The 13246-nt window shown below is 35.8% G+C and overlaps 1 protein-coding gene across 1 annotated transcript in view; it reads right to left on the bottom strand.

Moving 5' to 3' along the window:
• CNTN5 (contactin 5) overlaps positions 1-13246 on the bottom strand; it is a 277046-nt gene that overhangs the window by 61009 nt on the left and 202791 nt on the right. The gene's annotated exons all lie outside the window — the stretch shown is intronic.

Raw genomic sequence — 13246 nt, 5'->3', positions numbered from 1 at the left:
GAAGGAAGGAAGGAAGGAAGGAAGGAAGGAAGGAAGAAAAACCCATAGTATTAATTGTATCTGGTCAAACTGTGATTTATGATATTACTACACAGTGGAATATGGGGCCCCCTTTTTTTTTTTGTAGCTCATTTTTTTTTTTTCCTTTGCACCTTGAATCTTGTGTGATTTCAGTTCCACTACATCTCTATGTAACACTGCTGAAGTATACTCATTAAAAATGTTCAGCTGTTACATTTAGAAGTTTCAAATTCAGTCTTTGCTTACACTATATTAGTCATAAAGAGCATGAAGATAAAAAAAAAAAAGTGAAAATAAACATGTTTCAGCTGTTCTAAAAAATTTGTTTTTATGATAAAGCTGCAGCCCTGGGAGAATAGTATAAAAACAATTGCCTCTCTTCTGCCAGAGGACAGCTGTTAGGGTAAATGCTACCTCTAACATGGTGTGTAAGCCAAAGCCTGCATGGAAATATTGCACATTCATTCCCAGACTGGGTGGTGATTTGGGAAGGCCCTCTGAAGGACATGAGAACTGAGGGTTGAAACTCTTCAGCCATCATGGACACTGAAGCCAAATAATCCTCAGCAAGTACTTGCAAGCATCACATAGAAATGGATGAGTTGAAATGCTTCCTTCTCCTTTATTTTGAAAGTAAGGTAAGATCTCTTTCTATATTAGAGAAAGTATCTATGGAGGTGGGTGGCTCTTTCCATCCATGCTTGGATTTTTAGATATATCTCTCCAGTGAAGGCTTTCTGTCTGTTGAAGCAGTGACAAAAACTCCTGCTAGGAATACTGACTTGAGCCTAATGGTCACGTATCACATAGAGTATGATGCCATAGTTTATTCTTTATTTCAACAGAAATAAAGAAGTGTTCTCACCCTTGTTAATATTAGCAAGTCTGGGTTGATCTCTTCAGCAACCAATCAAGGTAAAGAATTCCCTTTGTAGGCAGGACAACTTACAGTGCAAAATTCATTTAACTTCTGTTTAAATTGAGAGTGATTCAATAATGAATTCAAGCCAAATTGCCAATATTAGACTGTGAATCTTTTTTTTTTCTGTAGTTAGAAAAAAAAACAAAAAACAAAAACCTTAAAACACCCTGTTGTCTGACTGTGATAAACAGTGTTTTATTATATTAAGTTTATAGAAATAGAAATTGAAAGAATATAATTCCATTCTAAGGAAAAATGTACTCCATTTCAGATGTAACACCAGTCATTACTCTCAGCACAGAGGTAGAAAAAAATAATAGCTCAATAGATTCAAAGATGAATGAGACAGGGGAAGGACATGTTAACAACAAAATTCCCCAGTATAACATAATGATATAACGCCCTTCTTCTTCTAAACAAATATGTATCAGTATTTGAATCATATTGTTTGTCTAAAGGTAATTTTAAACAAAGCATAATTATATTAGAAAATGTTTTTCTTTTTTAATCAGAATTCACTGAGCTTTTTTGTTGTTGCTGTTGTTGTTGTTGTTTCTCCATTAGGAAGGCCCAAAATTTTGTTGCGTCACGTTTGTAACTTCTTTTACATCTGAAGTAAAAAGGAATGCATGTTTCACTAGAATGAAATTTGATTTGGGAAATGACTGGGATGTAAGCTTCCTTCATTTTCTCCTGCTGTAAGTAGGCTTTTGTGTACTTCTTCTTTCAACACTCTGTGGTCACTCTGAAGACATTGTGTTATTAGTATGATGATAGCCTTTGCAGAACAGTAATTGTTTTCATCAATATACTGTCAGCACCAAACAAATGAACTGACACTCCTATAATGTTTGCAAATTATAAAATCTTATACACAACATAAGTCTTGATATAAAACTATTTTTCGTTCTGATCTTGGAGGAAAATAAAGTAAGATGAATATGAAAAATTATCTAATGAGTCTTATGTGTACAATTAGTTAAATTTCTATTCAGCTAAAAGCTCTTGCTATCCATGAGAAAAAGAGTAATTGCTCAGTCAAAGGAAATGCAAACATATATGCTGGTGAATTATTTGACTCAGAAATTTACTTTCCTTAAAATGCATAGCATTAATTTGCTTTCCATCTTTTTTGTGTGTTTGGGAAAAGGCCAGAGGCTTGTTGTGATGGAAACTGAAATGCTTTATTTATTCATACAACACTTTCTACACACAGCAGGAATGCAGGCTTCTCCTCCTTCCCTGCCAATACTTCTGTCGTGGAGAGACCACCTGTGGAGTGTGTCAACTTATTTTAATAAGAAAATTTCATAGCAAAAGGCTTTTTAGTACCATAAATAAAAGAGTGACAAAGACAGTAGAAATGAAGTTGGGGTATGGTTAAGGGTAATTGAACACTTCAGGAAAAAACGCTAAATTATTAACTTATTAGAAAACTAGGGAAAGATTATGATTATAAATGAGAATATAGAGATTGGATGGATGAGAGATAAGTATGATAGTGTCATGGTTTTGTTATTTTTAATTATTTATTATTGAAATTATCTAAATTTAAGCAAAAGTCATTGTAACCATTTAAAGAAGATGGATATTGTTCATCCGAGGTCTCTGAAAAAATTAACATGAGCTTACTGTAAAAAAAGAGCTTTTTTTCTACCTAACAGTAGTGAGAAAAAAAGAAAAAAAAAAAAAAAAGTTGAAGTCTTGGAATCAATGATTATGTTGGTTTAATGTCAATAGCAACTAAGATTTGTAGCAGGAATATTGGTAAAAAGTATTATCAGAATATGGGAGCAAATGGACAGGAGATAAATACAATAAAATTTATCTAGCGTACTCTTGGCAGTACTGTATGGCTATAATGCTTAACATATAAAATATTTTCTAGAGAAAATAAATGCAAATTTCTTCTTTCAAGGATTCAAAGATTAGGCTGCTGAAATTCACAGTTGTTTCAACTGATTTAATACAAAAATTTAAGATGATTAAGGAACTGGCTGAGCATTGACTACAATTAGATATCTCAACCTGGAACCAGATCTGAGCTTCTAATCTTGAGTTAGTTCTCCAAACATAAGTGCCTACTATAATCTAATGTCACTTAAGGCACAAAACCCCAACTACTGTTCTCATCAGTGGTGTGGTTCAGAAGTGCATTCTCTCATAGTCCCACCTTATTCTGGCTTTGTCTTAGAACACAAAAAAATACATGAGCACATTCACTAAACCTTTTTCAATTGAAATTGGGAGGGATTCTTGAGGAGCTCATCAACTTTCAGCCACACATGTGGAAGAAAGTAAGGGATAGTAAGGGATAAGTAAGCTACTCTTGAGAGAAATCCTGAATTAGGCAATATAGACAGTATTAACAAATTGCTCTAATGGTCCATACTACTCACATATACAGAAATAGCCTAAAAGTACCCAAGACAACTTCACTGGCATAAGGAATAAACCTGGACAATTTCCCAAGAGAAAATTAAGCCAGAAGAGGAGCTAGATGTCCCTTTTCTTAATTTGACTGCTGTCTTAGCTGCCCCTGGAAGAGTCCAGAATGATGCCCAAGAAACGGTTAAGTTGTGGGAGGGGCTCCTTTGAATTGGCTGGTGTCCATTTTATCAATCACTTCCAAACAGGGGCTAGATAGGGCCTATCCCTTCCCTTTTTGCTCTCATCACCCTCTTTCCCTTCACAGGCAGGACATGATAATACTCTGATGAATGTGACACAAAACCTGTGAGAGGACTTAATCATTTACTGCACAAACGTAGAGGCTTGAGTGTGTGCATACTTTTGAGGTCTGGATGTGAGCAGGAGTACTAAAGAGGCTCTCAAATGTCAGCAGGATTTTGGAGCCAGCAAAGTCAGGTGGGGGAAAGAACTGACCCTAGACTGTAGTACAATGTTGGAGGCAGTTTGAAGAATTAAGGGATATAGGTTGTGTTGCTGATGGTGGTGGTGAGAGGTAAGGTGATGATGTTCTTTGACATTAAATGCCTCAGAAATCAATTCAACACAAGTGATACTGTATACTGTAAACCTATGAAGCTAGAAAAAAATCAATAGATAATGAAAAAAGTTAAACTGAAATTGAATCTGAATTTCAAAATGCATCTGAGATCTATGTATATTGTACTTTTCCACTATGTTTTTATTTGAAATACTCTAAATGTTAAATGTAAGCTTGCAATGCCTGTGGTTTCCTTGTCTAGAATATCAGCAAGTTGCAAAGCACATGTGAGTAGCATTACCATGAAGTCAGCTTTAATTATAGCTTAACCCAGTAAACAAGGTTGAGAATTGTTAGAAAACTATAAAAGCATGTGTAAGAGTGTGGTTTTTTTTTCTTTGAAGCTTCAGAATTGGACTTAGATTGACAACAGAAGGCTGGAAAATGCTCAGGAATTACAGTTTTCAGACAATATTTCCAACTGAGTATTTTCACTCTAAAAATATTTGCAATCTACTTGAATCTACTTTCCAGCAGCAACACCTAAGATTGGAAACATTTTTTAGTACATCCTTAAAAAAAACAAACAAACATTAGAATCATGGAATCATAGAATCACTCAGGTTGGAAAAGACCTTAAAGATCACTGAGACAAACCATGACCTAACCATACTACCCTAACTCTAACAACCTTCTGCTAAATCACGTCCAAAGGCTTTTTAAACACATCCATGGATGGTGACTCAACCACCTCCTTGCGGAGTATATTCCAGTGCTTAATAACCCTTTCTGTAAAGAAGTTTTTCCTGATATCCAACCTAAATTTACCCTGGCGCAACTTAAGGCCATTTCCCTTCGTCCATTTGCTCACATAGATCAGCGCTTTCATCAGTTTTACTCTTCTTTTAAAAATAAAGTGTATAGTTGGAAAGGTAAGTCTTGATAAATATGTGATGTTTTATCTGGAAGGTTTATACAATTTGCTTATGGGAAATTGATTTGCTCTGGTGTATAGAAAGATATTTTCTGAGAAGTGTCTGCTGGAACGCTGAAGAGTGGAAACCACGCACATACAAACTGCTGTTGTTTGCTTAAAAATGGTGTTTGTAAATCCTCCGTTTGTCACCCAGTAATGCCTTCATTTAGTGTCAACTGGAAGAGAGGCAGAGGAAACTGATGATGGGATGAACAGAAAGGGAGGTGCACACAAATCTGAGTGATAAAGTTCAGGTTCCTTCGGGCTTGGTGACATTTAGAGAAGAGAATCAAATAGAATACAGTACTTAAGAGTTGCTCATATATGAAGTAGTATTGTGGCATAAACAACTATAATTCAGAGTATACTTCTTCCTTTCTACACAGAAAGATTGTGAGAGTGGTTGTAATCTTTTTTCTTATTTTGAGGGAAAGGATAGACTAGGAGAACGTGCACTCATCATTGTTTTGGTATAAAACAGGGAGATCTATTCTGTCTGCCATATTGTTGATAGTAATTTTCCCTACAATCAGTTCTTATTGATAAATGAAATGCAGTGATAGACCGTACCCTCTTTTGCTCTTCTGCATTACAGACAATACATTTCTATATATATACAGTTCTATGATATCTGTTACAATTCAGTAAATAAGTTCTCAGATATTATCCACAACCAGTAGACAACACAGTGGTTTAATAGGATGGAAAATCTCATCATTCGTTATCAACAGAAATCGTTTTACCTTGACCCATCATTGTCAGGATGTGCATTTGTTCTTCCTATCACATATGAAATCAGCGAGCAGAGAATTCCAGCAAGATTAAGATAATGAGAAGTGTAAACTAATTTTGATTCTGTTTTATCATTCATAATAGATTCTCACAAGAAGATGTACAGACAATGTGGGTATGTTTCGTTTTAAAGTCTATGATGAGCAACGGGATCCACATGTTGAAGAAGCTGAGAGGTTGAATACAGTTATAATTGCTACATATCCATCAAGATCTTACTGGGGAACAATAGAAGAGACAATGCTGGAAATGAAAGTGAGACAGACTCCAAATATATTTGGAGATTTATGTATTTTGAAAAAAGAAATACAATATAAAAAAGCCCACAAAAGAACAAATTATGTGAGTATGTTCTGAGAGGAAAAAAAGAATTTGTAATAAATAGTTTGATTAAGCTATGTTTTTTGCATTTTTATACTTTTAATTCTTTTGGTTTTGGTGTTTTTGACATTTCCATTCTAAAGTCGTTTTTATTGTACTAATAGTAATCAAAGCAATCGGGAAGATTAGTGAAAAGAGTTGCTCAGAAGCTTTGCAAACTTTAACACATGGAAGATGGGTAAAAGGAAATTGTAAGTATTTTTTTTCCTTACATTTCTCATTAGGTTCTAAAAACAGGAGTATGAAATTGGTTTGTGTGCATATTAGATAGAAGAACTTTTAAGATGCAAATGCAGAGAAGTTGCTCTGACTCACTTAGCCTGTGGCCCTTCACAGTGTTCAGATCTGAGCAATCTGTCATTACACATTAGCTTGGATGTGGGACCTGTCAATATTTTCTAATGTAGATTACGAGGAATCAGGACAAGTATTTGTAAATAGCTGAAATCTTTATTTCTCCTTGAATGACTGTGAGCTCTCTCATCTCCCTACACGTTCTCTGAGTCTTTCATAATAGATGTACTTCAAGTCTCTACATCTCACAGGAAATGGATATGAGTTATTGCTATAGTAAAAACACTTAAATAACCAGAATGCCACTACTTAATATCAATGTTTTATATTATCACAGTAGATGGAGTTTTTCATTTGAATATTTTTGACCTAATTAGAAAAAAGATGATGCTTGGCCCAGTCTCTTGGCACAACACTGAATAAATTGGATTTTCTTCAGATTTTAAAACATTTATAATGCTGCAGTTCCTGTGTTTGATGTCCTAGGTCATGAGAATATGCTAAGACTTATTATTAAAGTGCTGTAAGCTACTTTCAGCTCTATTTAATCTAATCTACGCAAAATGTCTTGTGGTGAGATTTTTCAAAGGAGGCACAACAGCCCCTCTCATTTTGTCCTTACTGTTTGCTATACAGAAACATCTGCACAAGAAAAAAGGATATGGTATCTATATATGCACGTTATTTAAATTTACTGGCAAGAAAATGTAGTCTTTGTTGTGAGAACAGGGAATAAATACAATTTCTGAAGTGCTGTTGAGCAGTAAAGGCTGGAAACCACCAATATGTCAGAATGAACATGGTCTCTTGAAGTGCTTTTTTTCTCCATACAAGCGGACCAGTCGTTATCAGCTTTAACAGTACTATTATGTCTCTTACTCAGACCAGAACTTCAGGACAGTTAGATTTTAATAACATGAAAGCCAGCGATGACATGAAGGTCTTAAAATTGAAGCATTAAAGTACTGAATTCAAAAGTAATTGTAAATGGAGAACAGATTCAAATCTGTGATATATTACCTATAAAAAGCAAATAAATCAGTAAACTTTTTAATTATTCTGTTTTTGCTAGTGCAAAAAAGAGATATAAAATAAAAAATAAAATAATAATAAAAATAAAAAATAAAAGAGATCAATCTGTAGCTATCGAATGTTTTGCTGATACCTTGCAATTCTGCTCAAATGTGTTGCCCCAACATGTGTTTTGACTTGCAAGAATAGGGAACTGGAAGAATTTCTCAAAATTTATCTCAGGAAAAGTGTTCCAGAGCAGGAAGGCCTACTTAAGGTCACTGTGTTTTATTCTAACCTAAAATTTCTTTTGAATCATTTTTTATAAGATATGTTGGGCTTAAGACAAAATGCATCCAAATGTTTAGAAATAATTGAAAAAAGGATGAAAATACTATTTTCTTTCTTTTTTTTTTTTTTTTACCATATTGTATCCTTGATACATTTAAAATTAAAAATTATACTAATATTTTAATACATGTTTTCCTCTTTTTTACACAATGTCTCAATGTCAGAAATATTTTGCTACTTAGAAAGTTTCTGCTTTTCGAGAAAAAGGCTTTTATTGTAATAGTTTTTTCCATGTTCCTAAATGAGAGCAATGAATCATTAACTTATCCTATTTTTCTCAGAAGCTTCAAAAATAATAAATTTCTTGTAGAATTTCATAATTCCCCCAGAAGAAAAAGAGAAATTAATGGAGAAATTTTAGTTCCTCTAAGATATTTCAATTTTTCACTCATTAGAAAGACAGCTTGGGAGGCGATGCATGTAAGTAGAAAAATCCAGACAAAGTAGGTACTCAAGGAAGCAGATATTTAGCCATTGTACAATGAAATAGTTTTATTCTGCCATAAGGATCTGTTTTGATTTATAGTGGGTGAAGACACAGTTCAAAACAGCCAAACTATCCTATGTTGGAAGTGGTAAATTCAGCAGTGTAATACACACAGCTGAATTATTTCCATATTATCCTGCAGCACAAAAGCTTTAATTTCATTAAAATGTGATGCTTGTACATTTTAAGACAGTAAATTAGATGTTTACATTGGAAGTATTTGTATGCTCAGGGCAGTATTCATCTAACTACAGTATTATTGTTGTAAGCTTTGTATTAACATCCAGACAGAAGGAACCAGCTGTCCAACACTGATTCATGTTCTACAAAAACGCTACTAGAATATTAATGGCAATTTGTGTCTCCAAGGAACACAGAAATGAAAGTTAATCTTTCCTACCTACTTGAACAATTCTTTTGTTAGAGATACTATTTCTTTTCCCATGTGAATAGGAGAAGTCGGTAGAAGAGAGCTGACAGCCTTTGTGATAGACCTCATACGCTCAGGAGGAAAAAAGAGAGGAAAAAAATACAGATGACAATTACTTAGTCTGCACTGTTTAAGCACAGCCCACTCTCCCTTACTTACCTGGGCAGTCAGTTATTTGCATTAACTGGGAGCAAAATGCCAAGTACCAGTACCAACTGCTGACTACATGCAAGAGTGGCTACCAGATATGGATCAAATCAGCAAAAGGGCTTTGAATCCATCTTTATACCCCAGCTGGGAGGACTGAAAAGGAAAAGGATTTGATCACATGATCTCTATGTCCCTTTGATATAACACATATAACAACTCCAAAAGATGCATCTGATTTTGTCTAATTTCTCCTAGAAATAAGCACTACGATGAAATGAGTATGTTCCAGGTGTGCAAGGACCAAGATTATTTTAGGGATCTACTGGTCCATGTGGTTATGTATCATTCCATGAATTTTACCTTTGAATTAGAGGATATTTTACAAAATTCTGGTTCCAACAATGTCACATATGTAATCTCAATGTGATCTCCATGCGGCATTACCTAACTAACCTTAGAATGTGACTAAGATGTACTAGCTTTTTTACATTTTATGAAAAAAAAACACAACAGTTTGATCTGCAAATGTAGACATGCTGAGGGAAGGAGAGGTCATCAGTTCAGTGGAGATATAGTGTGACAGCATCAGACTAGCATAAAACTGCTTCTAGACTGTGGGAATAGTAATTGGGACTTTGCCATAATGGACAAATTTTATTGTTGCTAGTTTTGGGGTCAGCAGAATTCACTTAGCATTCTGGAAGAGAATCTTATACTATGAATGGTGAAATAAAACCTTTTTTTTTCCCCCTCTAGTATCAAAAGTTGATATATGGCCTTTGACTGGGAAAAGGCAGTTAGAAGACATGTTCCCTTCAGAGAACTGTACTGTCTCTAATATGAAGGGTGAAAATGGTAAAATTTTCTCACTGACAAGTAATCCACTGATCAGATTCATTTAAACTTAACAGATTCAGTTTACTTTGGAATGCCTGGCACTTTAGCCATGATTCAAAAGATTTTGATTATATGTTGCAATAACAATTCAGTTGGAATTGCTTCTTATGACATATCTATCTACAACTGTATTATTGTGCATGAAAGAGAATGGATGGAATTATTCTGCTGACATAAGTTCTAAGCAATAGGGCATAAATAAGAGTAATGATACAATGAAAACTTTTCAGTGACTACATCTGTGCTACTCTGCCAGGATGCTTCCAAAGAAAGTTCTTTTAAGGTGTTTTCGTGTGGAGTTTCTTGCTACATGTAGTGAGATGGTCACAGACTTTGAGAGACGCACTCAGGCTCAGTGCCCCATGCTCTAATGCTCGTGCTATTTTACTTCATGCACAAACCCTCTGTACATAGCCTCTATCTCCTGTCTGTCAGTGTTTGCACTGCTTCTGCAAAGATAACATGCTGCAATAGTCACACACTCCGAAGAGGACTGGAGATGCACTTAGGGATGCAATTGCTAATGCTACAAGGCTTAGGGTTGGAAGAATATAATAGAATGGTTTGAGTTGGAAGTGACTTTAAAAATTGTCTAGTTCCAACCTCCTGCTGTGAACAGGGTTGCCACTCACTAAATCAGGCTGCTCATGGCCCCATCCAGCCTGACTCCTGGTCTCTGCTCCAACATCTCCATATACTTTTGCCTGAACACAGTTCTCCTCACGATCACCTCCCTTTCCCTGTCTTTTGATGCAACCCAGGCTACAGTTGTCTTGGGCTGAAAGCACACACTCTTGGCTCATGTCAAGCTTTTCATCCATCAGGAATCCCAGTTCTTTCTTGTTAATGAGTTCTTCTCCCACTCTTATTGCAATAATTCATATTGCTCTTGTTGCTGTTTAAGCCACAAGATTTTTGGTACAAGGAATGCGGTATCCCTGAACTCTTGTTAAGTGTAGGGGCTCATCATTACAGCCCACTGGTGGGACCACTTATTCCCTCTGATGCAGATGCCCAGTTGCTAACTTCAAGGTATGAACTGTTATTATAGCAGTGCTACGCCATCAGTTGATAAAGGGCATTGGAGAGTCACCCGCTTCAGTCTACAGGCAGGAGCAAGTGGCACTAGCTTCGTAATGCCTAGAGACTGATGGCACAGCTGATGAACATCATCACAATCTATCTGCTGTTGTAATTTTAATGGAAAAATCTAATACTCATCTGTGGCTCATGTTTGCTTTATGAGATAGTCAAAATGGCATTAAGGCATTCACTGTGTGCCCTTGCGGCCAATAAGGTCAATGGGTTTCATTAAAAAGATATGGACAGGAGGTCAAGGGAGGTGATTCCCTTCACCAACTCTGCCCTTGTGAGGTCACGTTTAGAATACTGTGCCCAGTTCTTGGCTCCCCATTTCAAAAAAGACAGCAATCTCATAGAAGGAGTCCAGCAGAGAACCTCAAAGATGAAAAAGGGCCTGGAGCATCTCCCTTCTATGGAAAAGCTGAGTAACCTAGGTCTGTTCAGCCTGGGGAAAAGAAGACTTAGGGGGAATCTGAGAGATGTTAATAAATATCTAAAGAGAGATGGGAGGCAAAGGGATGAAGCCAGACTCTTCTCAGTTGTGTGTAGTGACAGGACAAGGAGCAGTCGCCTAAAACGTATACACAGAAAGTTCCATACAAACAATTGGAAGAATTTCTGTATGCTAAGGGTGACAGAGCACTGGAACAGGTCACCCAGAGATGTTGTGGAGTCTCCTTCTATGGAGATATGGTGCCTACTTGTGCGACCTATTGTAGGGTACCTACTTTAGCAGGGGATTGGACTAAAATATCTCTTGAAGTTCCTTCCAACCTCTTTAATTCTATGACTCTGTAATCCTGTGATGTTCCCCGTTTTCCTAAATTCTACTTTTTCCTTTCACCTTTTTCTTCTTCAGCCTTTTGTCACTGAAGCTTTTCTTGCTCAAAGCAGCATGTTATGGCCTTAACTACTGTTTACCTCTCGACTTTAAGCTTACCTCCAAATTTCATTATCAATAATAACATTATAAATCTTGTAACACTGATTGTAGAGAATAGGGTGGGAAAGATACTGTGTCACTGAGTTTATCACACTACCAGACAGGAAGCTGTGTCATATAATTATACAGATAAACACTCACAAGATAGTAAAAATTCATGTAAGTGTAGCAAGGTCCTTTCTAAGGATTCTACAGAGGAGTACCAAACCAGCAGAGAACTCTCTGCTCATTATATAGCTACTCTAAAGCCACTGCATAGCCATTGTATCACACACAGACACATTCTGTATGTAAAGCTAATCTGATCATTTTTTAATGACTGTACTTACATATTCTGAATCATTCTACTAAAGCAGATGACTAATTCACAGGGACCTGGCAAGGCTAAGCTAAATATCTAAAGCTGGAAGTGTGAATGTGTCCTTAAAGAAGACAGCAACAGATGGCATTGGTTTTGCCTGTCATTGTGTAGTTCACTGTTTCAGCATCTCCTTTTCCTTCTCCTCTGAAGTCTGGGAACAGACACAGTCAGGGATCAGAGGTGATGAAAAGAAAGATATATTTCCTAGGGACCCAGTGAGAGCTACATACAGAGTTTCTTGAAACTTGATTAAACATTGCTGAACTAAGGGCAAACCTGAAGGGAAGGATGATCCTTCCAAGGACATAGTGGATGCGAATAATCTGTTTACATGTTCACTTTTCTTTCTCCAACTTTGCTTCATTTTAAAAATGCTCCTTGATTTTATTTCACTTCTAAGAAAAGTATTACTCCCGTGGTTCAAGGTGTTTTGGTGCTTTGGGTAGTGCTCACTTTATTGAAAAGTTGCAGAAAAATTCTCAAAACTCTGTCTGACTCATGCTTCTGTCACGTTTATGTGCATTCCTACTGAACTGAGATTATATCTGTAACCTCATTCATTTTTTTTCCCTAATATTTAGTGAAACTTTAACCTTTTCTGTGCTTTTCACATAGTATCTATTTTGGATACAATTACAGTATTATTTGTAAAAAAGTAAAAAAAAAAAAGAAAAGTAGAAGAACATAAGGAATAAAGTATACTTTCTTTTAATTTTTCATGGCCAAGGTCATTCAGCAAAAATGAAAACCCATTTTATAAGATGATTTTACTTAATGTTGTTCATGAAAGCAGAAACCTAAGCTTCTTGTGAGCAACAAGACAGTGGAAAGAAATACAGTATAACTCAATCTTTGCTAGGTAATAACTGTCCTTTGAGAAGTTAAGTTTGGAACTTAATGAGGCACGCAAGGTGTTTGAGCTTGACAATGTCAAGCATTCCCTGGATGTCAGTGTATTCAAGGTATTACTCAAGATCCAAGATCATGTACAAACCTTATGAATGGACAATTACAAACACTGTGATCTCTAGACTTATCCATATTGTTGAAGTAGCTTATTTAGTAACTTCAGATGTTGAATCTAATGGAGATTACTACTCAAACACAAGTTGATAGTATGAACTGGGAGGTATTTGGAACAACTTAAACTGGCATCTTTAGAATCTTATCATGGAATCAGAATCCTTAGAGTTGGAA

This window comes from Lagopus leucura, unplaced genomic scaffold (genome assembly GCF_019238085.1).
Source record: "Lagopus leucura isolate 7727_CA_CO unplaced genomic scaffold, USGS_WTPT01 Super-Scaffold_702, whole genome shotgun sequence".
Classification (NCBI taxonomy): Eukaryota; Metazoa; Chordata; class Aves; order Galliformes; family Phasianidae; genus Lagopus; species Lagopus leucura.
Note: the sequence above shows the minus strand (reverse complement) of the source record. Positions and strands in the feature narration are given on the sequence as shown.